At 41.4% G+C, this 25952-nt stretch overlaps 1 long non-coding RNA gene across 2 annotated transcripts in view; it reads right to left on the reverse strand.

Moving 5' to 3' along the window:
- LOC103346809 (uncharacterized) overlaps nucleotides 1–21093 on the reverse strand; it is a 30461-nt gene extending 9368 nt beyond the window's left edge. Inside the window, exons 1-3 of one of the 2 annotated variants that reach the window (XR_007915214.2) lie at nucleotides 20938–21093; nucleotides 1995–2095; nucleotides 1677–1757 (exon numbers count right to left, since the gene is read on the reverse strand). This is a non-coding gene — a long non-coding RNA (uncharacterized lncRNA). Of the gene's footprint in view, nucleotides 1–1676; nucleotides 1758–1994; nucleotides 2096–2811; nucleotides 4461–20937 lie in introns of those variants that run through there. The other variant, XR_007915218.2, reaches the window with a different exon arrangement.
- Between the last annotated feature and the right edge of the window lie 4859 nt (nucleotides 21094–25952).

Here is a 25952-nt window from a genome sequence, read left to right on the forward strand (position 1 = left end):
GCCGGCGCCACGGCTCACTAGGCTAATCCTCCGCCTTGCAGTGCCGGCACACTGGGTTCTAGTCCTGGTTGGGGCGCTGGATTCTGTCCCAGTTGCCCCTCTTCCAGGCCAGCTCTCTGCTGTGGCCAGGGAGTGCAGTGGAGGATGGCCCAAGTGCTTGGGCCCTGCACCCCGTGGGAGACCAGGAGAAGCACCTGGCTCCTGCCATCAGATCAGCGCGATGCACCGGCTGCGGCGGCCATTGGAGGGTGAACCAACGGCAAAGGAAGACCTTTCTCTCTGTCTCTCTCTCTCACTGTCCACTCTGCTTGTCAAAAAAATTAAAATTATGTTCTACATCCATCTACACTTTTTTTTGTCTGTTCATTCACAAACATTTTAAAAGATTTATTTACTTATTTTGAAGTCACAGATACACAGCGAGAGACAGAGATATTCCATCTGTTTTTCACTCCCAAGATAGCCCCATCAACTGGGGCTGAGTCAAACCAAAGCCAGGAGCTAGGAGCTTCTTCTAGGTCTCCAAGATGGGTAGCAGGTGTCCAAGACTTGGGCCATCTTCCTCTGTTTTTCCCAGGCCATTAGCAAGGACTGAAATATGAACACATACGGGATGCCAGCATTGCAGGCAGCAGCATTACCCACTGTGCCACAAAGCCAGCCCCATCTACAAACTTTTGAGGTCTCCTTGCAGAATCTTGAAAGTAAGTCTGAGAATATCTTTTTGATTAGATGCCAGTGGCAGTATCTGTAGCTTCTAAATATGGAAAATAATACACTCAAAGTGGTATCAGAGGAAATTATTATTATTATTATTATTTTTTTTTTTTTACAGGCAGGGTTAGACTGTGAGAGAGAGACAGAGAGAAAGGTCTTCCTTCTGTTGGTTCACTCCCCAAATGGCCGCTCTGGCCAGCGCTGCGCTGATCCAAAGCCAGGAGCCAGGTACTTCCTCCTGGTCTCCCATGCTGGTGCAGGGCCCAAACACTTCCTCTGAGGATATTCTGACCACAAAGGAAGGGAGAATGGATTACAAGGTGAGCTACTAGAAAAAGACACAAAGTAAAGGAGTAGAATTCTGCCCAGTGCTAAAGGAGCCAATTGAAGCTGTGGCATGGTCATGCCCGAGCTTCAAACATGCCTTGTATCTATTTATGATTTACTTCCTTTGTTTTCCAAAAACATTGTTCCTAAAAGAGAAAATAAGAACCCAAAAGTCCCAAGTTGCTCTCCAATATCCATTGCTCTACATATAGACTTCATAATGAATCTATGGGATGGGTCTGCCATTATTCCAGGAAACCGTTAAGCAGCATTGAGGCAACCCAATATCACCACATTAGTTATGAGGAATTCATACAGATTGTCTATTGTGTTTGCTCCAAAGAGCAAGCTTTTTTGCAAGATATGGTGCAGAGTTCTAGTGTTCTAACACAAAACAACTAGATATGAAATAACAATGAAAGAAGAGACAAAATAGGATCAGAATGTTATCTTCACAAGCTAGGTCAAGAAAGGGAAGGTGTTGGGGTAGGAGGACCTTAGAAAAGCAAAGGGACATTAGAGATAGAAAATTCCCAGAGCAAATGCTGACAGCAGTATGCTGTCCCAGAGCGCCACACCAACTGCACCATGATATCCATTGCATTGTATTGCACGGCTTCATTAGGACTCACTCCTCTCTCTCCATTCCCGACTTCCATGAATGGAACAGATCCTGCAGGAATTTCCATGGCTCCTTGAATTTGTAGGTAATGCTAAATAAGAGAACCAGAATAACAGATGAAAAGTCAACTACTTTGAATGCATATCAGGAAAACGAACAAACAAATGGATGGATACTTCTTTTTGCTGGAACCCAGCCAACTCAAGCCTCAGTTAAATGCATGCATACTATGTTTACATCTGTATTTAATGCCTTGTGTGTCCCGTACAGTCATGGTGGCTTTTATCAGGCAAATTTAATTATCAATAATTATTTAAGAAGAAGCTACCTTCTTTCTGAAGTATACTCTGTTTTTTTCGAGTCCTCACTTCGGAGAGCTTCTTAGTCCAAATAAGTTATTGCATATTGGAGGTATAGAAGCATGCTTCTCTGTGTTATTGCAAATAGAGAACAATTTGAATAGTGTTATTTTAAGAACTCTTGCTTGAGTAGATTAGAACATGTACACACAAGCACACATACACACACACACACAGTTTCTGTTTCTATGGATAAGTCTTGATTTAAATGTGCATAGTTGAATGGCATTCTCAAGTTACTTGCAGACAATAAGGAAAAAAAAAAGTATTTAAGAACATCATGCATCCATTTATCTTTTTGAATATTTTAATATAAATTTTTAAGAAATTAAATGAAACTGAAATTAGAGATACAACAGAAAACGATCTCTTTTTTTAAAAAGATTTTATTTACTTATTTATTTGAGAGGTAAAGTTACAGAGAGAGGGAGAGACAGAGATAAAGGTCTTCCATCCACTGGTTCACACTCCAGATGGCCGTAACAGCTGGTGCTGGGCTGATCCAAAGTCAGGACCTTCTTCCTGGTCTCCCACATGGGTGCAGGGACCCAAGCACTTTACAAGAAAATAAAAATAAAAATAAACTCAACTAAATCTGTTGTAGAAAAGTAATTTAACTGGCCATTTGAGAAGCAACTAGAAGTGATTTTCTAAAATTTATTTATTTTTCTCTGTGAGGCAGAGAAACAGAGAGAGGAGTATGCACACACAGGGTGACAGAGAGAGAGAGAGTGAGAGCGAGAGAGGAAACATGTCTAACTGCTGGTTCACTCTTCAAATACTCACACCTGCCCATGGCTTAGGGCCAATGCTGGAAGTCGGAGACGCAATCCAGGTCTGGGACCTTGCCACCTGAGCCATTACAAACTGCCTCCTGGGGTCTGCAATACCAGGAAGCTGGAATTAGGAGTGGAGGTGAGACTGAAACCAAGCAGTCTGATGTGATGGTGGTGTTCCAAGTAGTGCCTTAACTGCTGGACCAAATGCCCACTCCTGGGCATTAAAGAAACAAATTAGTAATTTACATGTTGTCCACTTAAATGTTTTAATTAAATCTACTAAAATTTTCATAAATGATTCTTAATCACTAGCATTAGATATGTATATGGCCTTTTTTGGTAATGTATCAAACATAGTAAGATGGAGAATATAAAATATTATGAAAATAAATTACACATGAGAGGTCAGGAAAAATTGTACAAAGGAGAGAAAAATCACAAAACTGCTCCCACTTAGCAGTCCTCCCCTTAGCAGTTAGTTCTGCTAACAAAAAATAATTCATTTAAGAAAGATTTTTGCTTTTACACTTACATACTCTCTCTACTGAGTTAAGGTCAAATTATTTCTTATAGTCTTACGATTAAAGCACCAAGTGGAAAATAATTCAGCATAATAATATTTTTAAAAGACAAGAAATATTCATAGCCCAGAAAATGATAATGGACTGAGATAAGGATTTTATTATTTGTTCTTTTTCTTTTACAATATATTACTCCCAATTAAGGAAGCAAATAAATAAGAGACAATAATCACTTCTATTGTCTTATCAGAAAGTTGAAGGACATCTACAAATTGAGTCTGACTGTTCTTCACGTTTCTAATCTGCTCTGTGCTGGTTCATCAATCATATGACCACAGACTTTTTTAGATGAAAGAGACCAGAGAAATTGTCTCATGTATTTTTTTATCTCCTCCAGCAATTTGTGAAGACAACAGAAGCTTCCTCATATTTGCACTAACATTCTGAAAGAGATGCTGGTGGATTGAATGTGTCCTCTGGAATCAGTATTACTATTAGCAAATTATAAACAGATAACTCACTTCAGTGTGAGTAGCTGAGATTTCTAGCATTATTAAATATTGCAAGCTTACATTTTTATTTGATAAATTGGTGATTCAATTTTTATTGATTGCCCACTATGTGTTAGGTTCTAGGGATTTAAAATAATGAATAATCTGCAGCCGTAAGGTACAAGTAGAATGTAAATTGATGGCGAATTTAGATGCATTAAGAGATAATGATACTACAGTAATGTACATTGATAAAGACCCACACAGGGGGTGTGCAAAATTCATGACAATCTTAGTACACACGTCATACCCTGATTTAAAGTTTCCATGTAAACTAACTAATTCAATCCTCCACATAGCCCCATTAGCTGTGTTTTTTGTTTTTTTGTTTGTTTGTTTGTTTGTTGACAGGCAGAGTTAGACAGTGAGAGAGACAGAGAGACAGGTCTTCCTTTTGTTGGTACACCCCCCAAAATGGCCACTATGGCAGGTGTGCTGCGCCGATCCGAAGCCAGGAGCCAGGTGCTTCCTCCTGGTCTCCCATGCGGGTACAGGGCCCAAGATCTTGGGCCATCCTCCACTGCCTTCCCAGGCCACAGCAGTGAGCTGGACTGGAAGAGGAGCAACCAGGACAGAATCTGGTGCCCCAACCAGGACTAGAATCCAGGGTACTGGCGCCACAGGTGGAGGATTAGCCTAGTGAGCCACGGCGCTGGCCACGCTGTGTGCTCTTTTTAACTTCATCTTCTAAAGATGTGGAGAGGCAAACTGTTCCTGACCTGCCCAAGGTCACACACCAACACCAGACATTTTGCTGAAGAACTTGCCATAACATAGCCAAAGAATACCAAAGCTGACTGGAGTGAGTCTAAGTAGGAGGGCCAGGTGCACAGGTGAGGACAAGGTACTCCACATAGAAAAGGCTGCTTGCAAGAACAGCAGCTCGTGTTATCAGAGTACAGCAATTCAGTGTGGCTGAAGGGTGAAATGTAAGGCTGAGGGGATAGGAGGCTGGTGTGGAGGGTGGGGCGGTGATGGCCGTCTAATGCACATGACCTTCACCTAAAGATCAGAGTTTCTCCCAAATTGTGCTCTTTGGCTGCTGCTTATACAAAGACTCCCTGATCAGATAACCTGAGGAACTCTCCTGCAGACGTTTCTAATGGGGTTCCTTTTTAGCAGAATCTGATCGCGTCCTTAAAGTACAGCAAATATTGTAAGTTTCAATAAGTGAACTACAGGCTCTTGGTCTTTCTCAAAGAGTTTGGACACTGAATCGTTTGGTGACACAGCATCTCTTGAGCCTTGTACTGTGCTGTCCCTCAGGAGGCTTGTGGGGCTGCAGGCAATGGGGCCATGCTTAGTGAACTGAGAATAAAGGAGATGATCATTGGAGCTCCTGTGTCTATCCTCTGAAATCCATGAACAAAAAGTCAAAACAAGAGGTGGAGAGAGCCCTAGGAGCTGTTTCTGTGCTAAGACAAGGCATCCAGAATATTTCTTTGCATCTTCTAACTTCTGCTCTTCCTCTAATCTGAGACAATGTCATTGTTTGTCTTTGATTATTGCTCACAGCTAGAAAAACATCTAGCACTATGTTGAGAATAAGGAGAATGGAAGAGTATTAATGTGCATATATTTCATCTCGTATAGAGGGCTCATAGTTATTGCTTTTAATTGAGGAAGACCAAATATCTTCTGGATGTAAGCCAGAATGGTAGAAGGCAGACAAAGGAGAGTTGGTATTTGGGAGAATAAAATGTGAGTACCACCAGATGCATAGTCCACTGCTCAGCTTCATGTTGGGATTGACCTTTCTTTGGATAAGCCACATTTAGATGAGATTCAAAAAGGCTTTATTTATTTGCCTTTGTAAACTGCGGCATAGCACAGTAGTAACAAATGCTGTGGGGCCAGTGACTTGATTTTAATGGTAGTGTTCTCCAGTGCACAGGACAAAGTAAAACACAAACCAGAAATGAGAGACAAATTATCCAGGAGCTCAATATCAGAATAAGAGTTTAAAAAAATAGATCTTTGAATACCTTGTGGATACTAAAAGTAATTATGAAGCATGGTAGCTATTCAAAATTTTGTTCAGTTTTTGAAAGTAAAAATAATAGAACAGAGGGAAGATTCATGTATTTCTGAATGAGATGGAAGTTTTTCATACATAGGACAAAAAAGTACAAAATGTTTTAATATGATTAAGAATCCTAGGGCCAACATTAATGTAGTTACCTTTCAATGGAGCATACACACACACACACACACACACAAATATGCAAATCCGGCATCTAAAAAAAAAGAGAGAGAAATTGATTTTTCATCATTTTCTTCTGAAACTTTTTCATTTCCAAGGAAAGCGTAACATCTCCTGAAATAAAAGGTAATGTGTCTGTTCCTTTTTGTTGTAGGAGGCGGCTTATTCCAACAGTTTGGAGCTACAATCCAGAAACATTTCCTTCTGCTGTCAGGTTTGGCTTTAGGCATTTGAAAGTTAACAGACTGGGTCGAGTGAAGGGCACACTTGCAGCCTGTATTGGATAAAAGTGAGCATAAATTTGCTGCTGCTAAGTGACTATGAGGAAACCTTTAGAAGGAGATGAAAATTAAAAAAAAAAAATCCTGGGACAATAAAATAATTGGTTTTAAGCTGAGAAAATATACACTGCCTCTTACTTGCAGTGCATAACAGGTTTCACTTTATTTTTATGGTTTTTGAATTTATTCTGGGGCTCACTCATTTTACTTTGTGAGTCTCAGCAATACCATTTGTGTAATGACACTCCAGCTATGAGAGGCTTCCACAATGGCTTGTATCAATTTATGTATGAGGGCATGCATGCTTCTAGTAGATATTATCAGGGAACAATTATTTTGACAACTTTTTTAAAATTGCGGGATTGAAAATAATGTAGTAGGAGATTGATTCGAACCACAGAAATGAGAAAGAACAATGTGTGGCAACATAAATGCTGACAACGGAGATCCCATAAAGCTCTAAGTGGGTACTTTTTAAAATGTAGTGGGGGCAGGCATTTAGTCTAGTGCATAAGTGAGATGCCTGTGTCTCTGATTGGAGTGCTTGTGTTTGAGTCCCGCCTTCACTTCAGATCCAGCATCCTGATAATGCATAGCATGGGAGGCAGCAAAGATGACTCAAGTACTTGGCTTCTTGTCACACACATGGGCAAGCTGGTACAATTTCAGACTTCTGGCTTGAGCCTGGTCCACCTTACCCCCATCCCAGTCATTGTGGGCATTTAGAGAGTGAAACAGCAGAGGGGATATCTCTCCAACCCCCACCCAATAATAAATAAAAAATCATAGTCATGCCATCTAAAAATACTTGAAAAAGTATTATAAACATTATTATTTCCAATATTATACCATCCATTGTAAGCACATCATTAATATCTTTTTTAAAAGATTTATTTGAAAGTCAGAGTTACACAGAGAAAGTGAGGCAGAGAGAGAGAGAGAGAGAGAGAGAGAGAGAGGTTTTCCATCTGCTGGTTCACTCCCCAGTTGGCCACAGCAGCTGGAGCTGTGTTGATCCAAAGCCAGGAGCCAGGAGCCAGGAGCTTCCTCCAGGTCTCCCACATAGATGCAGGGGCCCAAGGTCTTGGGCCATCTTCTACTGCTTTCCCGGGCCATAGCAGAGAGTTGGATTGGAATTGGAACAGCCAAGACTTGAACTGGCGCCCATATGTGATGCTGACACTGCAGGCTTTGGCTTTACCCGCTATGTGACATTGCCGGCCCCCATATATATCTTCAAATTTATTTTGGTGTATACTAACAGAGGAACAGATTGGGAAATATGATAGGATCAAAAGAGACCTCAAATCCATTTAATGGGAAACTGAATATTGTGAATATTCTGTAGTCCAGAATGATGCATAATTACTCTCATTACAGGCAGGGCTTGGCTTCCTGTGCCCAGCAGAATCAATGACGACACTCAGAAGTGCCCCTTAACCCAATCACACACACACACACACACACACACCAGCCTTCATGCTCTGCAAATACCATCTTAAAACTCTTAATAATTTTATCTTTGTATCTGTGTTTTCATGTTTTCACTGACTTTGATGGGACAATGGAACATACACTGGGGCCAGGAGCTTCCACTTGTGTGGACCCCACTATAGCCCCTGTCCATCTCCTTTGGACAAGCTCTTGACTGCCCCCTGCTGTGACTCTGCACAGTGATTGCTCTGTTTTGTGTCCGACAGAGGACTGGGCACATGGATAGTAGGGTTCCAAGTAGCTTTGAGGATCTGTTCTCACCCAAGTATCTTTGTGTCTGAGGCAGCATGGCTTTAAACACCAAATAAAAAAATCACTGTGACAGGTGGAGGGAAGGGAGGGAGAGAGGGAGGCAGCGTGAAAGAGAGAGAGAGAGAGAGAGAGAGACAGAGAGACAGAGAGACAGAGAGAGATACAGAGAGAGAGAGAAAGATAACAGTAAAGAAAATGTGCTTTTTTGTTTCTTTAAAACAAAAGATTCTGCATTTTCATTTTGTACTGGAACCTAGAAAATTTATAACTGACACTGATTTAGGTAGAGTAATGGTTGTGTGAACAAATTCACACCTGCATTAAGTACAGATCTAAGAGGTGCCGGAGCTGTGGCATGGTGAGTAAGGCAGCCACTTGCAGCGCCAGCATCCCATATGGGTGCTGGTTTGAGTCCCAGAAGCTCCGCTTCCAATCCAGCTCCCTGCTAATGAGCTGGGGAAAGCAATGGAGGACAGTCCAAGTACTTGAGCCCCTGCACCCACATGGAAGACCCAGAGGAAGCTCCATGCCCCTGGCTTTGGTCCAGCCCATCCCAGCCATTGCAGCATTTGGGAGAGTGAGTCAGCAGATGGAAGATTCTCTCTCTCTCTCTCTCTCTCTCCCTCCCTCTCTCTCTCTCTCTCTTTCTCCTTCTCTTTCTGTTTTTCTTTTTTTGTGCCTGTGTATGTGTGTGCTTTTCCCTCTCTCTCCCTTTGTTACTCTAACTTTTAAATAAATAAATACATAAATCTTAAAAAAAAAAGTATGGATCTAACAATGTCAGTAGTCCCCCTCCCACCATCAACATACGGGTGGGAAATGAGTGATCCAGAATAACTGTTAGCCACAGCCTGACTTGGGCATTGGGCTGCTATTCAAGGACTACAGATGGTATGAAAACAGAGCCTGGGGTACAATGACTCCCAGCTATGGTTATGTGGTCACAGGCACCTGAGTTCCCTTCACTGTAGGTGACAGAGCCATCAGAAAATGTTTCCCTGAAAACATCTGGAGGTTTGGACCCCAGGCGACTGTGTGCACAGTACATAGAAGTATTTCTTCCTCTACCTGTTAAAAGACACTTCTTCAGTCCAAGAGTAAGGTGGATGGAAGCATACATTTGTGCAGTGGTTAAGACACTGCTTGGGACACCCACATTCCAGGTTCAAGTCCCAGCTCTGACTCCCCATCCGGCTTCCTGCTAATGTACCTCCTGAGAAGTCCCTGTCATTCACATAAGAAACTTAGATTGAATTATATTCCTGACCTTGGCCTGGCCTGGCGTAGCCCCAGTTGTTCCAGGCATTTGGTAAACCCCAGAGATTGTAAGATCTCTCTTCTCTCTCTCTCTGTCTCTATCTCTTGATCTCTCTTTCACTCTGTGTCACTCTGCCTTCCAAATAAAGTGAAAACAAATTTTTTAAAGAACAGTAAAAAACAAAACTTGTTTCTTTGTTTCATTATTTGTGACTTTGTGAATTGTAATCTTAGGAACTCAGTACATGGGGCTGCTTAATGCAACCTTCTGTGCCTTAACACCCTTTCCTGACATGGATCAAGCAGGTAGCATGTCTGGGTGGTTCAGTTTCCTTTGAGCTCCTATGTGGGTGAGCTTTGCATGGGTGGCTCTCTTGGTCTTTTTTCTCATTAGTACTCTGTCTTGTATCTTCCAACCAATGGGCAAACTAGAAGCCCATTAGACCACTTGAAAATGTTTTACCCTGCCATCTTTCATTTCCTTCTCTTGTGGCTCTTTCTTTGGGGGCATTTCCAAATATTTCAAAGGCTCACGATTGTCTAATTAAAGAACACTGTGAAAGTAATATCAATGCTAACCTACGTTTTACCATTTATCACAAGTCAACTTAATACATAATGACAACTCTGCGTTATGTATTAGTTATTATTAAGGCTACATTAAATAACCATACTATGTGTGAAAAAGTTATCCAAGAGTTTTTTTTTTTTTTTTTTTGTCCACAGCAGAGTATGATTGGGTATTCCTAGGGTTATGAGGTGTTGTTTTCTAAATTTCTGGAAGGAACTCTATTGAGTCATTTTTGATAGCCCTGTATTTGATAAAGTTGCATGTTCATTCTCCAAGTGAGTCATTCAGTGCCACTTTTCTCAAGCTCAAATAATGATATTGACAATGGAATAACTGCTATTTCAATATTGTGGTTACATCAAAAATACTCAGAGGAAAATTATGTCTGTACTGAACATGTACAGATTTTTCTTGTTATTCCCTAAACAGCTATTTACATGTTCTTTACAGTATATTATAAGTACTCTAGAGATGGTTTAAACAAAATGGGAGGGTATGCCTAAGTTATATGAAAATATACCATTTACATAGTGGACTTGAGCATCTGTTGACTTGGGTTTCTGTAGGGGTCCTGGAATCAATCCCCCTCAGATACTGAGGGATGACTATTACCTCTTTCGTGTGCTGTATGTCTGAGAATGGCAGAGAACACATCTTTATTTCATTATATCATCCTGGACCACAGAATGAGTAACAAAGGCCACCTTCCCACAGGCTTGTTCTCTAAGCTAAATTCAGAGAACTTCAGGAATACATGGTCATCCAAACCTGAAATTCTGAGCCAAGTCAGCAAATGCTGTGTCCTTTAACTATTACAGTAGCAACCAAACAAAAGCAATTAAGAAGAACCTGCCCCCTCCCTCGCTTTCCCTTGTCTCTAGCTTATCTTCGATAGGACAGTAAATGCTGGACTAGTGTCCTCATTTTGGAAGTCTTGGTTTTGATTTCAGGTTTCAATCAGGAAGAATGCATCTATAGAACCAAATTCTACTGCAGTCCCTGATGCAGCCTGGTAAGCTGCTACTGAGCTCTCCAGATTCCCACAATCTGGATCAGCAGTACAGACACAGCACAAAAGAGAATCCTGGGGGCCATTGTGAAGCTGTTTTGTTATAATTAACCCTAGACCCTGTATTGGACTATATAGTCAAACATTTACAGAAGTGTTTTTAACTTTGTCTGATTTACTAGCATATTTCACACCTCACAGAAATTATACATTATTTAATAGAAGTGTATTTCCAACTGGCAAAAATGCTTTCCAGAAAATTCATCCTGTCTTACCTCTATCACTCCTTACATACAAATTAGAACATCTTGCACAATACCTGTGACTTGTTCAAACATTTTAGATCTTGAAAGCCTCCTAATTATACCTTTGCTTTGAAATCCGAATATTTCTATAGCATAGAATACCCATTCCCTTTATAGATTGCCAGCAGGATTTGTTTCTTACTTTGGGGAGAAATCTATTCTTTGCAGAATATTCCCACACATGTCTGTGTCTATTTCTCAGAGCGGTGCCACAAAGGATATGACCCCTTGGCTCCCCGTAACCTTTCATGGTGCTGAATCGCCTTGGACATTGGTGCCAGTCAGCACGATTTGATTTGCTATGGTAAGAATAAGATTATAACTAACAGACGATGTCATTTCCAGGTTCAATAGGCACAGATTTAAAACTAGTCCTCTCTTTGACCCTCTGGATTCTCTTGAACTCTTGGACCTTCTTTGACAGTGTTTGTGAATGAGTGAATTCATGAAAATTCAAGGTTATTTTAATGATAAAGGCACTGAGATGACAAAGGAAGAAGGAAGGGTCGCCCTCCCCAGCCCTGACTTTCCTTGCTGGAGCTGACTTCCTTCCTGGCAGACCCACTGCAGAGTGAATTCCTGGGGATGGTCAAAGGCTGAGAGCAGTTGTGTGTTTGCAACCGTGTGCTGCTACTGATCTGTGAACATGACATGCCTGAGAATATCGCATCGCCATGGCAACAACAAACATGGGGCTAAATTCCATTAGCTGCAGTGACTCAGTGAGTCAAACAGATAATGTGCTAGGCCTGGCCAACTGCCCACAAAGGCTTATGTGAAAGTTTTGATGAATTAACTTCAGCTTGTTATGGCTGCCGTGGTATAAATTCCCTTTTTTGTTACTTAAATCCTCATATTTGTGGTATTTGCTAAATAAACACTTAAAAACCCTTTAACGAGTGTACTCCCAAGAAGGTACATTGGAGCTACTTTATTAATATGCTCACCATACTCACTGCTGCATCTTTTCTATTTTTTTCATTTTTTCTAGATTATTTAAAAATTTTTTCCTACAAATTAGCTATAGAGAGCTGAAAATTTTGTATTGCATTTATCTTCGAACATACAGGATAAATTAAAAGTGGACAGCATTTGCCATTAACAACAGGAATGTTGAGAGTGTTGTAAGGAGAAAGATCATGGTCAAAAGGAGAAAAAAGTTAAGCTCTTTGATATATTCAGTGCAATTGAGGACCCATCAGTTCTAGACAAGATTAAAGAATGTAGACATTTCCAGAATTACTTTGAATATCTGAACTTAATAGCTTTAAATTATAGGGTGTACCTACCTCCTAATATCTCAAATTCAAAAGGGTTATGATCTTTCTTCAAAGAAAAATCTGATGGATAGGGTATATGCCTTGTCTTCTTTTACACAACTACTTAGTAGCAGAGGTAAGGAATGAAGAGTGCTAATGAAATGCACTAGAAGATTCTGGTTTGCCTTTTTTCATCCAGGAACCAGGTGCCTTCTGCCCTTACCCTCACTTCTTTACATAGAACACATATGCTTCTGCTGCCTTCCTCTGTAATGTGGAAGATGGACAACAATGGGTACATGGACTATATTTTAAAGATTTAAAACGTATTTATTGAAAGGCAGAGAGACAGAGACAAAGACAAACAGATAGACAAAGATCTCCATCAACTGGTTCGATCCCCAAATACCCACAGCAACAAGGGCTGGGACAGGCTGATGCCATGATCCAGAAACTCATTATAGATCTCCCACATGGTAGCAGGACACAGCTAGTGGAACCGTCATCTGCTCCCTCCTAGCATGAACATCAGCAGGAAGCCGAGTAGAGATGCAGGCACTCTGATAAGACCTGGAGGAGTCGCAAGCAGCATTCTCAATCAATTATGCCTCTCCAGGTATGTGCATTATCATTTTTTTTTTTTTGACAGGCAGAGTTAGAGAGTAAGAGAGAGAGACAGAGAGAAAGGTCTTCCTTCCTTTGGTTCACCCCTCAAATGACCGCTACAGCCAGTGCACTGCGCTGATCTGAAGCCAGGAGCCAGGTGCTTCCTCCTGGTCTCCCCTGTGGGTGCAGGGCCCAAGCACTTGGGCCATCCTCCACTGCCTTCCCAGGCTACAGTAGAGAGCTGGACTGGAAGAGGAACTACCGGGACAGAATCTAGCACCCCAACCCAACTAGAACCCTGGGTACCAGCGCTGCAGGTGGAGAATTAGCCAAGTGAGCCGCGGCGCTGGCCTGTGCATTATTATTGACCAGTTGAGAAATTAAGATATCCAATCCCTCTACAAAGGAAAGAATGATGAAGGTAATGAACCACAATTTCACTGCTTGGATAATTTAACAAAAAGAGTACCAGCCTACCTGTTAGCTCTCCTTGATCAGACTCTAATCCATAATAGTGAGCAGGAATATCAAGCATGGTATTTTTTAATAATTATGAACACATTATATTGCTGTTTTTCTCCAGGGAATTTTTCACAAACAAAACCAAATCAAACACACACATACACATACACAGACATTTTTCCACTTCTAAGTAAAGATATATATTTTACCTCTGCCTGCCTTTTTCCCAAGAAAACAAACGAGATAATAATATGAGTTATTAAGAACTATTATGTTGGCCGGCGCTGCAGCTAACTAGGCTAATCCTCCGCCTGTGGCGCTGGCACCCCAGGTTCTAGTCCTGGTTGGTGCACCAGATTCTGTCCCGGTTGCCCCGCTTCCAGGACAGCTCTCTGCTGTGGCCCAGGAGTGCAGTGGAGGATGGCCCAGGTCCTTGGGCCCTGCACCCACATGGGAGACCAGGAGGAAGTACCTGGCTCCTGGCTTCAGATCAGCACAGTGCGCCGGCTGTAGCAGCCACCTGGGGGGTGAACCAATGGAAAAAGGAAGACCTTTCTCTCTGTCTCTCTCTCACTGTGTAACTCTGCCTGTCAAAAAAAAAAAAAGCCTATTGAAAAAAACTATTATGTTACAAACAATAATCGAATGGAAAAATGACCATTTCACCTTTATATGGTAAATTTTGAAGTAATCACACCTCATTAAGACTATAGTAGTAAATATTCTTAACCACTGGTTTCACAAAAATCGTATTTGGTGAAGCATTAATACTTTTTACTGTAATGTAAATTTGAAACATCTCAATAACTAAAACTAGAAATAAAGGGAGAGGGAGGCAGGGAAGGAAGGAGGAAAGGACATCATCATATTTTTCTTTTTTTTTTTAAAGATTTATTTATTTATTTGAAAGTCAGAGTTACACTGAGAGAGGAGAGGCAGAGAGGGTGGTGGGTCTTCCACCTATGGCTCACTCCCCAGTTGGCCTTAACGTCTGGAGCTGCACCGATCCGAAGCCAGGGGCCCAGAGCTTCTTCTGGGTCTCCCACGTGGGTGCAGGGGCCCAAGGACTTGGGTCATCTTCCACTGCATTCCCAGGCCTTAGCAGAGACCTGGATCAGAAGTGGAGCAGCCGGGTCATGAACCGGCACCCATATGGGATGCTAGCGCTTCAGGCCAGGGCGTTAACCCGCTGTGCTACTACACTGGCCCCACGTCATCATAGTCATAGAATTGTATCTACAGACTATATCGAATCTGTTAAAAACTAAAAATTTTAAAAATTAAATTTAAATACAAATTCTCATTTTTAAACTGCTCCCTCCATTCAGAGTCAATCCATCCTCCTTGCCAGCATAAAGTATTATGTGTGCAGTACATTAGTACATATGCACATGTGTACACGTGTGTGTATTCATACTTGAGAAACTGTGAGCTTTGTAGTGCACCGTCCTTTGAGGCGGAAAGGATTATATTTGGAGCACTCAGCAGGAAGGGGCAGAATAGGCTCGTGCATGGCCTGCTTTGCAAGTAGCTGGAGAATCAGGCGTGTGAAGGTGTTGGAATAGAACAGTGTCCACGGCCATGCCACTCTGAACATGCCCAGCCTTGCCTGAACAGAACAGTGATGTGATGGGGTGCATGCAGACAATCTAGAAGCAAGGGCACAAAATATCAGTTGTGTAATTTAAGTCACCTAGTCAACAGTGCTAAGGTTTGAGATACTGACTTTGGCAAGTGAAACAGAATTGCATAGTCCTGCTGGGGTTCTTGCAATGTTTGTAACACATCTGGACCTTTTTCTCATGGAATCCCTACCGACAATCTCCTATATCTATACAAAGTATTGGAATGTGACCATCATAGCATAGGGAAGCCCGCATACTTGAAAATACCAGGACATATCCTTAGAAAAGGACATCCTTTATCAGACAAATAGCAAAAATACTTCATCCTCTGCTAGCTATTTTAAAGCATCCATCCCAAACTCTGAGTTTACTGGAATTTCTCTTTTTTTCTCTCTCTCATTAGGAAAAGAGAAAAACAAACTTCATTGACTTCTTTACTGTTTGGATGTCTTAAAAGACCCCTCACACACATATTGCACAACTTATAGAAAAAATTATAGAAATTATGAGCTCTTTATTAAGTGAACAGTAAAATTATAATGTGTTCAACCAATTGCAGAATCCAATCAAGCCAATTCAATATTTTAGTGTGAATTTGGACTAACATAAAGCAGTACTGGGGCTAGCCTTGTGGCACAGCTTGTTAAGCTGCCACCAGGGATTCTAACATGTTGGAGCATATTTGAGTCACTGCTGCTCCACTTGTGATCCAGCTCCCTGCTAATATACTTGGGAAAGCAGGGGAGAATGACCCAAGTACCTGGGCCCTGCCATCCATGCAGGTGACCCAGATGGAGTTCCTGTCTCCTTACTTTGACCAGGCCAGCCGCTGCTGTTGCAGCTATTTGGGAAGTTCTCTGTTGAGAACGGAAGATGTCTTTCTTTTTCTCTCTCTCCCTCTTTCTCCTTCTCTGTCACTCTGCCTTTCAAATAAATCAATCTTTAAAAATATATCATTTAAATATAACATTTTATCATTGTTAAGTCTTTAAGAGAACTTTAAAACAGGAAAATATTTGTTAGGTAACAAATGGTTAAAAAATGGTTAAAACAAATGGTTAAAAGTTATTTGCAATAGGCACATACATTGTTTTTAGTGAGAACGAGTACAAAGTGCTTTGAGATATTTGGTAAGATTTTCTGCTTAAATATTTCAAGAGTTCCCTTCCTTTTTATTCTTATTTACAAAGAGTTGGAAAGTAAACCCAACTAAAGCCTTTCTTATGTTTTGTGGATTCCAAAATATATAGTTTTGAATCGTTCAGACTTCTTCCATTCTCAAATAATCAATACTCATTAAATACAAAAGCCTTTGTTTATAGCCCAAGATCTATTGTGCATTTCCCATTTTCTTGAGCCTTAAGACCCTTCTGCTAGGTGCTATTTGGGGGCTAGTCCCTTGGTGACTAAGGCAAATCCTCTTCTTTAATAAGTCGTGAGCCCCAGCCTCTTAATTCCTTTTGTTGAACTGTTAGAGGTGAGCAAGGTGAACTTCTTGCCGTCTCCAATTTGTTCCTCTTCTCTGTGTGCATGCGTGCCTTCTATCAGCATTGCAATAACTCTAATGGGTCAAAATGTGAGACGCCTGTGCCCTATGTCACTGTATCACAGTTGTGTTTTTAGCTTCCCTCAACTCTCTTCCTGCTCCTTTTTATTATTGCCAGCCTCTCTGATATATCCACAGCTGCCCTCTCATCAGTCTCAATGTCAACACATACACCAGGTGACAGAATTATCAGCAAGTTCAGCACCAGCACCCCCTCTACCTCTGTGTCAGCATCTGACCCCGTGCTGGTTCACAGTGTTATTTTAAATTCAAATTCAGTTATTCGTGCTGGGATTTTACCAATATTTGTAGAGAAAATGATCTACTTGAGGGAAAAGGGAGAAACAGATATCTTTTCATTTTGTGTGGATTAGATTAACTGGAGAGGAAAGCAAAGGGTGGAATCTTTGTTCTTTAAAGGAAATGCGTGTGACTCCTGTTTTCTGTCTTGATTTCTTCTAAACTGTTAGATACCATCTCCCAGGAACTAATTTTCTTTCTTTCTTTCACATACAGTTTAGGCTGTCTGTATTAACTTGTCCTTTAGCTGTTTGTAAGACAAAACGTATGGATCCTAAAAACCTTATTGTACCAAATGTCTGGATGGACCTGCCACCCTCATCCATGCCAACGTTTCAGACTAAAACTGTGTGATCTTCTTAATTTTTATCAGATTATGTCTCATCGAGGTGACCTTCCGTATGGATAAATTGAAGGAGTCTTTTGAAAGACCTTCCAGTACAATGACAAGGCATTCACAAATTGTTGACATCTTGTCACAGATGGTTTTTCCTCGGCCATAAGGACTCACGCCCTTACAGAGGACACTGTGACAGCCTGCTACCCCTCACGGCTGTGCTGTCCTTTCCCACCTCTTTGCTGCTTCCCTCTCGGCCTCAGCCTGGCCCACAGGCACGTTTGCAGCAGCGTTAACAAAGGAGAGGGAGGAAAAGTAAGTCCCCACTAATGTTCCCTGCCTGAGTGGAAGTTCTGACTGTATCCACAGTCCGCATTCTGTTGGCTCATTGATTCCTTTGTTACAGTGGATGCATTGACAGCCCCCATTTCAGTCAGTTTGGCTGTTCTAACAGAATTCCACAAAGTAGCTTCTAAACAACCAAGATTCATTTCTCAACAGTTCTGGAGACTGGAAAATTTAGACCAAGACACCTACAGATGCCATGTCTGATGAGGGCCCACTTCCCAGTATGTAGATGTGACTTCTGCCTTTGGTTTCACAGGGCAAGGGATGCGGCTGCTCTGTGTGATCTCTGCTGTCAGCGCTAAGCCCAGCATTGAGGGTTCCAACTTCAGGACCAGATTCAAGTACTTTCTGGGGGCCATACCTTCTAGAATCATTGCCTTGAGGGGGAAGATTTCAACATGCAAATGTTGGGGGAGGGGCTAGTGCTGTGGTGCCTTGGGTTAACGCCCTGGCCTGAAGCACCAGCATCCCATATGGGCGTCGGTTCTAGTCCTGGCTGCTCCTCTTCCAACCCAGCTCTCTGCTGTGGCCTGGGAAAGCAGTGGAAGATGGCCCAAGTCCTTGGGCCCCTGCACCCATGTGGGAGACCTGGGAGAAGCTCCTGGCTCCTGGCTTTGGATCAGCACATCTCTGGCCATTGCAGCCATCTGGGGAGTGAACCATCAGGTGGAAGACGTCTCTCTTTCTCTCTGGTTCTCCTCTCTCTGTGTAACTCTGACTTTCAAATAAATAAATAAACCTTTAAAAAAATGTTGGGGAGAAAAAACATTCAATTTAGAGCAGCCTCATATGTACCTATTATAAAGTGAAATTATAAAGATAAGTCCATATCCCCAGAACTAAATACATTATTTCCGCAGAAATATCAACCCAATAGTAAAAGAGAAATATAGGTAGGAAAATATATGGGGGTATTTTTCTTTATTTTTTTGGACAGGCAGAGTTAGAGAGTGAGAGATAGAGACAGAGAGAAAGGTCTTCCTTCTATTGGTTCACCCCCTAAATGGCTGCTACGGCCAGCACACTGTGCCAACCCAAAGCCAGAAGCCAGGTGCTTCTCCTGGTCTCCCATGGGGTGCAGGGCCCAAGCACTTGGTCCATCCTCCACTGCCTTCCCAGGCCACAGCAGAGAACTGGACTGGAAGAGGAGCAACTGGGACTAGAACCTGACAGCCCAACCGGGACTAGAACCCAGGGTATCAGCGTCACAGGCAGAGGATTAGCCAAGAGAGCCACGGCGCCAGATGAGGGCATTTTTCTATATGCTACTAGGCTTTTAAAAGGGAGAAGAAGGGCCAGTGTTGTGGCATAGCAAGTAAAGCCACCTCCTGCAGTACCAGCATCCCATATGGGCGCCAGTTTGAGTCCCAGCTGCTCCACTTCTGATCCAGCTCTCTGCTATGATCTGGGAAAGCAGTACAAGATGGCCCAAGTTCTTGGGGCCCCTGCACCCACGTGGGAGATCCAGAGGAAGCTCCTAGCTCCTGGCTTCTGATCGGCTCAGCTTCTGCCATTTTTGCCATTAGGGGAGAGAACCGGTAGATGGAAGACCTCTGTCTCTCTGTGTCTCTCGGCTTCTGCCTCCCTGTAACTCTGCCTTTCAAATAAATAAATAAAATCTTTAAAAAAATAAAAATAAATAAAAGAGATAGGAATGTAGAAGCAACAGTCCAAAAAGTAAAAGATGGCAAAGTGAATGTTTTCAGGATAAGATTAATAATCAACTACAGAAATGGTTCCTTATAAAAATTAGAACACTTCTGTCAACAACTGGTGCCAGTTGTCTGAAAATATGTTTTTCTGTGAATTGGAGTCCATTGACTTCTGTTGAATAAATCATGTTAGTTGGAACATACTTTGCAAGCATTTAAATCAGTCATCTTTAAAAATGAAAGCACACTTACTACAATGCAGCAGGCTCTGAGAATAAAAGTCTAAGTATCAGAGGGCTTCTGCCCCAGAAGCTCAACCTCTGATAGCAGAGGTGGAGGAAGACAGGATGCAAATCACTGTCACTCAGTCAAGCAAACGCCTTGGACTTGAATGCACCAAGAATGAAGTGACCAACAACACAAGGGCGAGGGCCAGGCAGACAAAGTGCAGGCAACTGTTTGGATTAGCAGTGCTCTGGTGGACTAGGTAGGCAGATCTGGCCAGAGAAGAGCATGTAAACCCGGGAAGCCGCTGAGAAAATGCTATTTTATCCTGAAAGACCTTGAGCATGAGAGAAACAAGATCAAATTTGCATTTTATAAAGGGCACTGTGGCAGAAGTGTGAAAGATAAACTGGAGCAAGGAGAGACTAGAGATAGAGAGAGGAAGAGAGATAATGAGAGCGTGAACTTGGAGAGTGGTACCTCAGAGCACCTTCAGAAATTGGCATCTTGCCCTCGTTAATCAATCTCTCTTATTCTGTGTTTCTGTGCACGCACACACACACACACACACACACAGGTCTGTACAAGGTTTACTTCTAACCAGTCATCTCCACAAACAAAATCTCATGACTTCATTAACTGGGAATATGGCATGTTTCACAAATGTATTTTATAAAGCGTTTTTCCTAATATTACACCTACTTACAAACTTCTGTGTTCAAAACACTGAAAAGCCCTGTGTCATTATTTATGACATGACTACAATTAAACCATAATACAGTGCTTGATAATGTTTAAATTAAGAAATAAATAGACCAGAGCCAATGAACAGAAGAATAAACAAAAATTAGTAGCGTGGATCATGACTCGTGTTTGAATACTTAGTTTGTTGTTAAGTGGGAAGCACGGGCTTACTAGGTAATTTTTATTTGCTTGAGGGGCAGAAAATGGAGAACGTGCTGACAGGCTTAAGTATCATGGGATTTCATGGGCTTTTTTGGCATGAAGATGAGTGGCATTCCCTTTGCATGTCACACCTTAAGTCACACATGCCATCACTTCCTCATCATGTTACCTCTGCTGCCCATCATATCTGACCCAAAGAAGTGAGAACTCCCAGGCCAGGAGTGCTGATAGGGGAGGGATTAAGCTATGGGACTTCAAACGCGCCTCCTTCAGAGATTGCCAGCACAACTCTAGACATCAGCCAGCACCAGGCTCATCACCTGGTGTCACAGGTGCCTGGTGGGGACCCCTGAAGCCTGCTCCCTAGGTGATGGGCTTGGTGTTCACAAGCAAACCACAGGATGTACACACAGGGGGACTTACTGTAATTGTTGGGCCAACTTTCCACTCTGATGAGCACTGGTCATACAATTACCAAAGTGTAGCGTCTGGCTTGTAATGCCTTGAAGAGTGATACGAATTAGAACATGAAAAATATTTTTTATTTCCTGTTTTAGATTCTATTTTTTAATTTGTATGTATCCCACAAATACAACATTATAGACATAGCAATTCTTCTTAGTGTACCCACCCACCTACCCAATTCCCCCCCCCCACACACACACACTTTCTGCTCCCTCTCAGAACATGAAGTAATTTAAAGGGATGAAGATCAGAGTGGTCCAAACCCCATCAAGGATAATGAGTTCTTCATACTGGATAAAAGAAAGTCATGCAATAATGTAATTTTTAAAAGATGTAACATAAGTTCTTAAATGAAAGTCAAAACTAAATACAGTATGCTATTAGACTTGCCCTATCAGCTGCATCCTAATAGATATAAGAAGAACTCCCCAGATAACTCCCTTTAAAAAATAAAGAACTAAGGACATAGTCATCTAGGAAATATTTTAGAAACAAGCTAGATAATCTCTAAAGAAATTGTTTCATGTGGGACTCTGCAACCATCTAATTTATATTTTTCCATTTGTGCCACTCACCATTTAAAATGTGCTTGCTTTAACAAAAATGTGCAATTAAGCTACTACCTTTCGTTTCTAACTCTTATTCCTAAACATCACATTTAGCTTCAGCTTTCAAATATAGTTAAAAAAAGAAAAATATTGTAAAAGTAGATTTTATATATTTTCATAGCTAGTAAATTCACTGTATTCCTGACTGAACAGATTTCCTTTCCACTTTTAAAAACTGTCATGCTCATCTCAAATGCAAAACACTTTTCTGAAAAAATAATTCAATGATCGTGTTTCTGTATACGGGCAAGAGTTTTATTAACTCCTAAAACTAGTGCTAAAAATCACATAACAAATCATTATGCTTGTAACCTTGTCTTGAGATAGAGCTTATGAAAAGGGTTTATCTATAGCAAAAATAAAACAGTATTGGCAAATTATTTCTCCAGGCTAAATAATGACAGAATAGCAGTGACCACTGAATTGTGTGTTTCCTCTATAGCGACGTGGAAAATAAGGGCTTAGGTAAATATGTCCATGTATCATTATTAAATTTTGCTGAAAAAGTAAAAAATAAATGTGGAGAAATATCATAAATATTGATGGTATTAAAAATTATGTGCCATATTTTAAATGAATATGTAAAATAAATTAATTTTGAGACAAAAATATTTAGTCTATTTGTGTAAATTTTGTTTCTGTTTAAACAGATAAAGATAAATTTTTATGCACTCTACAGAATTTGGTAATTTATTTTGAAGATAAGCAAAATGACAAATGGCAAGATTGAACACTGTAATAAAATGTGCTTTGTTAGTTGGTGTTTTTGTACAGAATTGTTGCAGATTTAAAAACAGAAATATTTTAAATACAGATATAATTCAGAATATATTTTGTTTTAAATATTTAATAAAATAATTAAGTCTTATTAAACTAACATCCCTTATTTTTAAATTATGTATCCTTAAAAACTCTTAAACTTTTCATCTTTATTGAATAATTCATTAGCTGTAATTATTTTATACAAATTTTGACTACCATTATATATGAATGTCAACTCTTTGAAATTAAGAATTATACTTTGTTTTATAAGCTTTTTACTGTAGGTTTATTAATATTTTATATTTGTTCTCTTCTGGATATCTGTGAAGATTAAATGTTAGTTAGAAACATTATTTGTAATTCTTGTGTTTAAGTCCTCTGATAGCTTAATTAGAATTCATTTTTCCACCAATGGACATTGCTTGTTCATTGTATTTGTAACTAATGAGACTAAAATCTGAGAACAGGAAATGGGTGTTTTTAGATAAGCATATAAGTTTGTGTAGTCTTATCTCTTTCTCTTTCACACACACATAAACATACACATAAACACACATATACCATATAGCATACTCTAAATCTATACTGCATAGCATCTTCTAAATTTGCTTCATATTTCTCTACCATTCTTGCTTACTCTTATTTCACCCATGGATGAGCCATCCATTTCAGTCATTAGAGGTCAAATAGTTTGGTTCCATTAAACTTCATGATGGGCTTTAAAAATTATTTTTTGTTACTTTAAACGGCAGAGAGAGACACAAAGAAAGACAGACAGACAGACAGACAGACCTACCATCTGCTGGTTTACTCCCCCAGTGCCTGCGATTGTTGGAACTGGGCCAGGCCAAACTTGGAAACCAAGAATGCAATCCAGGTCTCCCAGATGGGTTGAAGGGATCCAACGCGTTGGGCCATCACAGCTGCCTCCCTTGGTGCTGATGTCATAAGTTGAATGTCATGATGGAGGCAGATACTAAACCCAAGTACTCCAATGTGGGAGGTGAGCATCTTAACCTCTAGGCCAAAGACCTGCCCCCGTGCTTTTAACTTGATTAGACTTTTAAATTATTTTTCTGTTAAAACATTAGTGGCAGAGAGCTTTAATTTCCATATCTTTAATACTATATGAGGCTGAGGACGAAAGAACAAACTTTCATCAAATGCATATTATGTACTTTAATGTATCAAATATATAATGAATATGAAACAACAGTATTGTTTTGTGAATTATAGAACACAATGCTGAAAAACAAAATATGTCCAACAAATGGGGAGATTGACAATCAAAAAAAAAAAATTGCAGTGAATTTCAATAAAGAACCACAACAGATAAAGAACTAGGAAAGCCCCCTAATGCAGGGGGCCTTGAAGGGCTCCCTGGAGGTAGTAGCCCCTATGGAAGCAGCCAGGCTCACAGAGGCAGAGGTGTCCCATAACATCACAAAGGTCTAGAACAGTATTCTTACAGTGTGGCCGCCTCATTAGTCTATTCAGGTTTCCCAGAGGACAATCAAATTAAACAATCACCACCACAGCATCTGCCTTACTCTTCATGGTCAAGGAGAAACAGTCCTTGGCAAGTCTGAGACAATTTGTGTCTGTGTTGCCACCCAGGCATGCCCCATGCCTGTGGATGGAGCGCACAACCTCAGTGAAGCACGTATGAGCCCAAGTGGATGAGAAACAGGGAAAAAGAGGAGGAAAGAGAAATAAGAATGGATAGTTCATTCAATATGGTAGCCCATATGGAATATACTCCCCATCTAAGGAGGATAATAAAAGGAAAACCAAGTATAGCAGAATAGTTTAGGAAACACTTGGTTAGCAACCTAAGGTCTCAGGAATAGTTTTTTTCTGTTCCTTCCTCTTCTTTTCATTCTTCATATTCAAAATCTATGCTTTCACCCTAAACATTACGTCTCCTTTACTAGTGCCCATTCCACACACTGCATTTTTCCCTCACCAAGATTTCCTCCTTAAAGGGGGATTTCTGAGCCTTGTCTCTTGCAGAGTGGCCAGGACAGGCCTGTCATGGGCTCTTGACTGTGGTAAAAGAGCATCTGTCATATGGAAATTAAGGCGCAACAGGACCCAAGCAAGAGCTAATTCATGTGGAAGGGAATTAATGGTGGGGGAGGGGAAGGAAGACAATTGAGATGCATTATAAAAATGAGCATATTGGGGGCAAGCAATGAGGCACAGTGGGTTTAGCTGCTGCTTGGGATGCCCATATCCCGTATTATAGGGCTAGTTTGAATCTTGCCTATTCAGTTTTCAATCCAACTTCCTGCTAGTGCATTTGGGGAGGCAGCAGATGATGGCTCTAGTGCTTGAAGTCCTGCCAGTCATATCACAGACCTAGACTGGGGCCCAGGCTCTTGGTTTCATCTTGGGTCAGTTGCAAGCATCTGGGGAGTGAACCAATAGATGGAAGATTTGTCTCTCTCTCAGTGTCTCTTTCTGTGTCACTCTGTTGTTCAAGTCAATGAACACAAATGAACATTTAGGAAAAAAATGATCATTCTGGTAAAGTTGGGGAAAACACTATTCAGCTTTGCCAGGTGACAAGAGGAACCATTAACAGGCAGCCTGTGAAGTGCAGGGACAGGACCCTCTGAAAGAGAATTTTAGCTAAAGAGCTGGGGAAAATTTTACACTGGCTGCAAAAACATTGTCATGTTTTAAAGAATTTTAAAAATAGAAGAGGGAAGTAAGCTGGCAGCTGAGTAAAGGCTCTGCCGATCACCTCTCCGTGCACCCCAATGGGTACACCTATGTGCACACCAAGTCATCGTCACAAGAACCACTCATGACAGTTGAGGGGCCACAGCGCTTCATTTTCTTACAATAAGTAAAGCTGGGGCCAATGTTGTGGCACAATGGGTTAAGCCCACCCCACCCCTGCCTCAACCCTGCCTGCACCACTAGCATCCCATATGGGTGCTGGTTCAGGTACCAGTTGCCTATGTCCATCCAGCTCCCTGCTGATGTACCTGGGAGAGCAGCAGAGGATGGCACTGGTACTGGACCCCTGCCACCCACATGGGAGACCCAGATGGAGTTCTAGGCCCCTGGCTGCAGCTTGGCCCAGCCCCGATCATGACGGACATTTGTGGAGTGGATGGAAGATCTCTTTCTCTCTCTCTCTGCCTTTCCAGTAGACAAATAAATCTTTAAAAAAAAAAAGAAAAGAAAAGAAAAAAAAGTGTTGCCCATGTCACTCATTCTCCCAGTACTGAGAGAATGCCACATAGAGAGGTCTGCCACTTCACTAGGACAAGGGAGAGCAAGCTGCATCAGGTGTCAAGCCCACCGTGAAAAACCCAGTTAGGCTGAATCCTGCAACCCCTGCCCCAGGTGCATAACTCTGGAGCGAATAATTGGAGCTTTGATAGCCATGTGGCCTCTGACAATGTCCCCCAACTGCTGGTAAAAACTGAAATTCTAGGCTCCTCCAGAGGTCTGGGAGGAAGCTTAGGACTACTCCTTAGAGCTCAGAGCTGGACCCACTGGGCTAACACCCAAGACCTGATAAGGCTCAAACACCTGTGGCCCTGGCCACTGATCACAAACTGGGCCTCTAGACTTGCCTGGCATTAC

The sequence above is a fragment of the Oryctolagus cuniculus genome, chromosome 2 (genome assembly GCF_964237555.1).
Source record: "Oryctolagus cuniculus chromosome 2, mOryCun1.1, whole genome shotgun sequence".
Lineage (NCBI taxonomy): Eukaryota > Metazoa > Chordata > Mammalia > Lagomorpha > Leporidae > Oryctolagus > Oryctolagus cuniculus.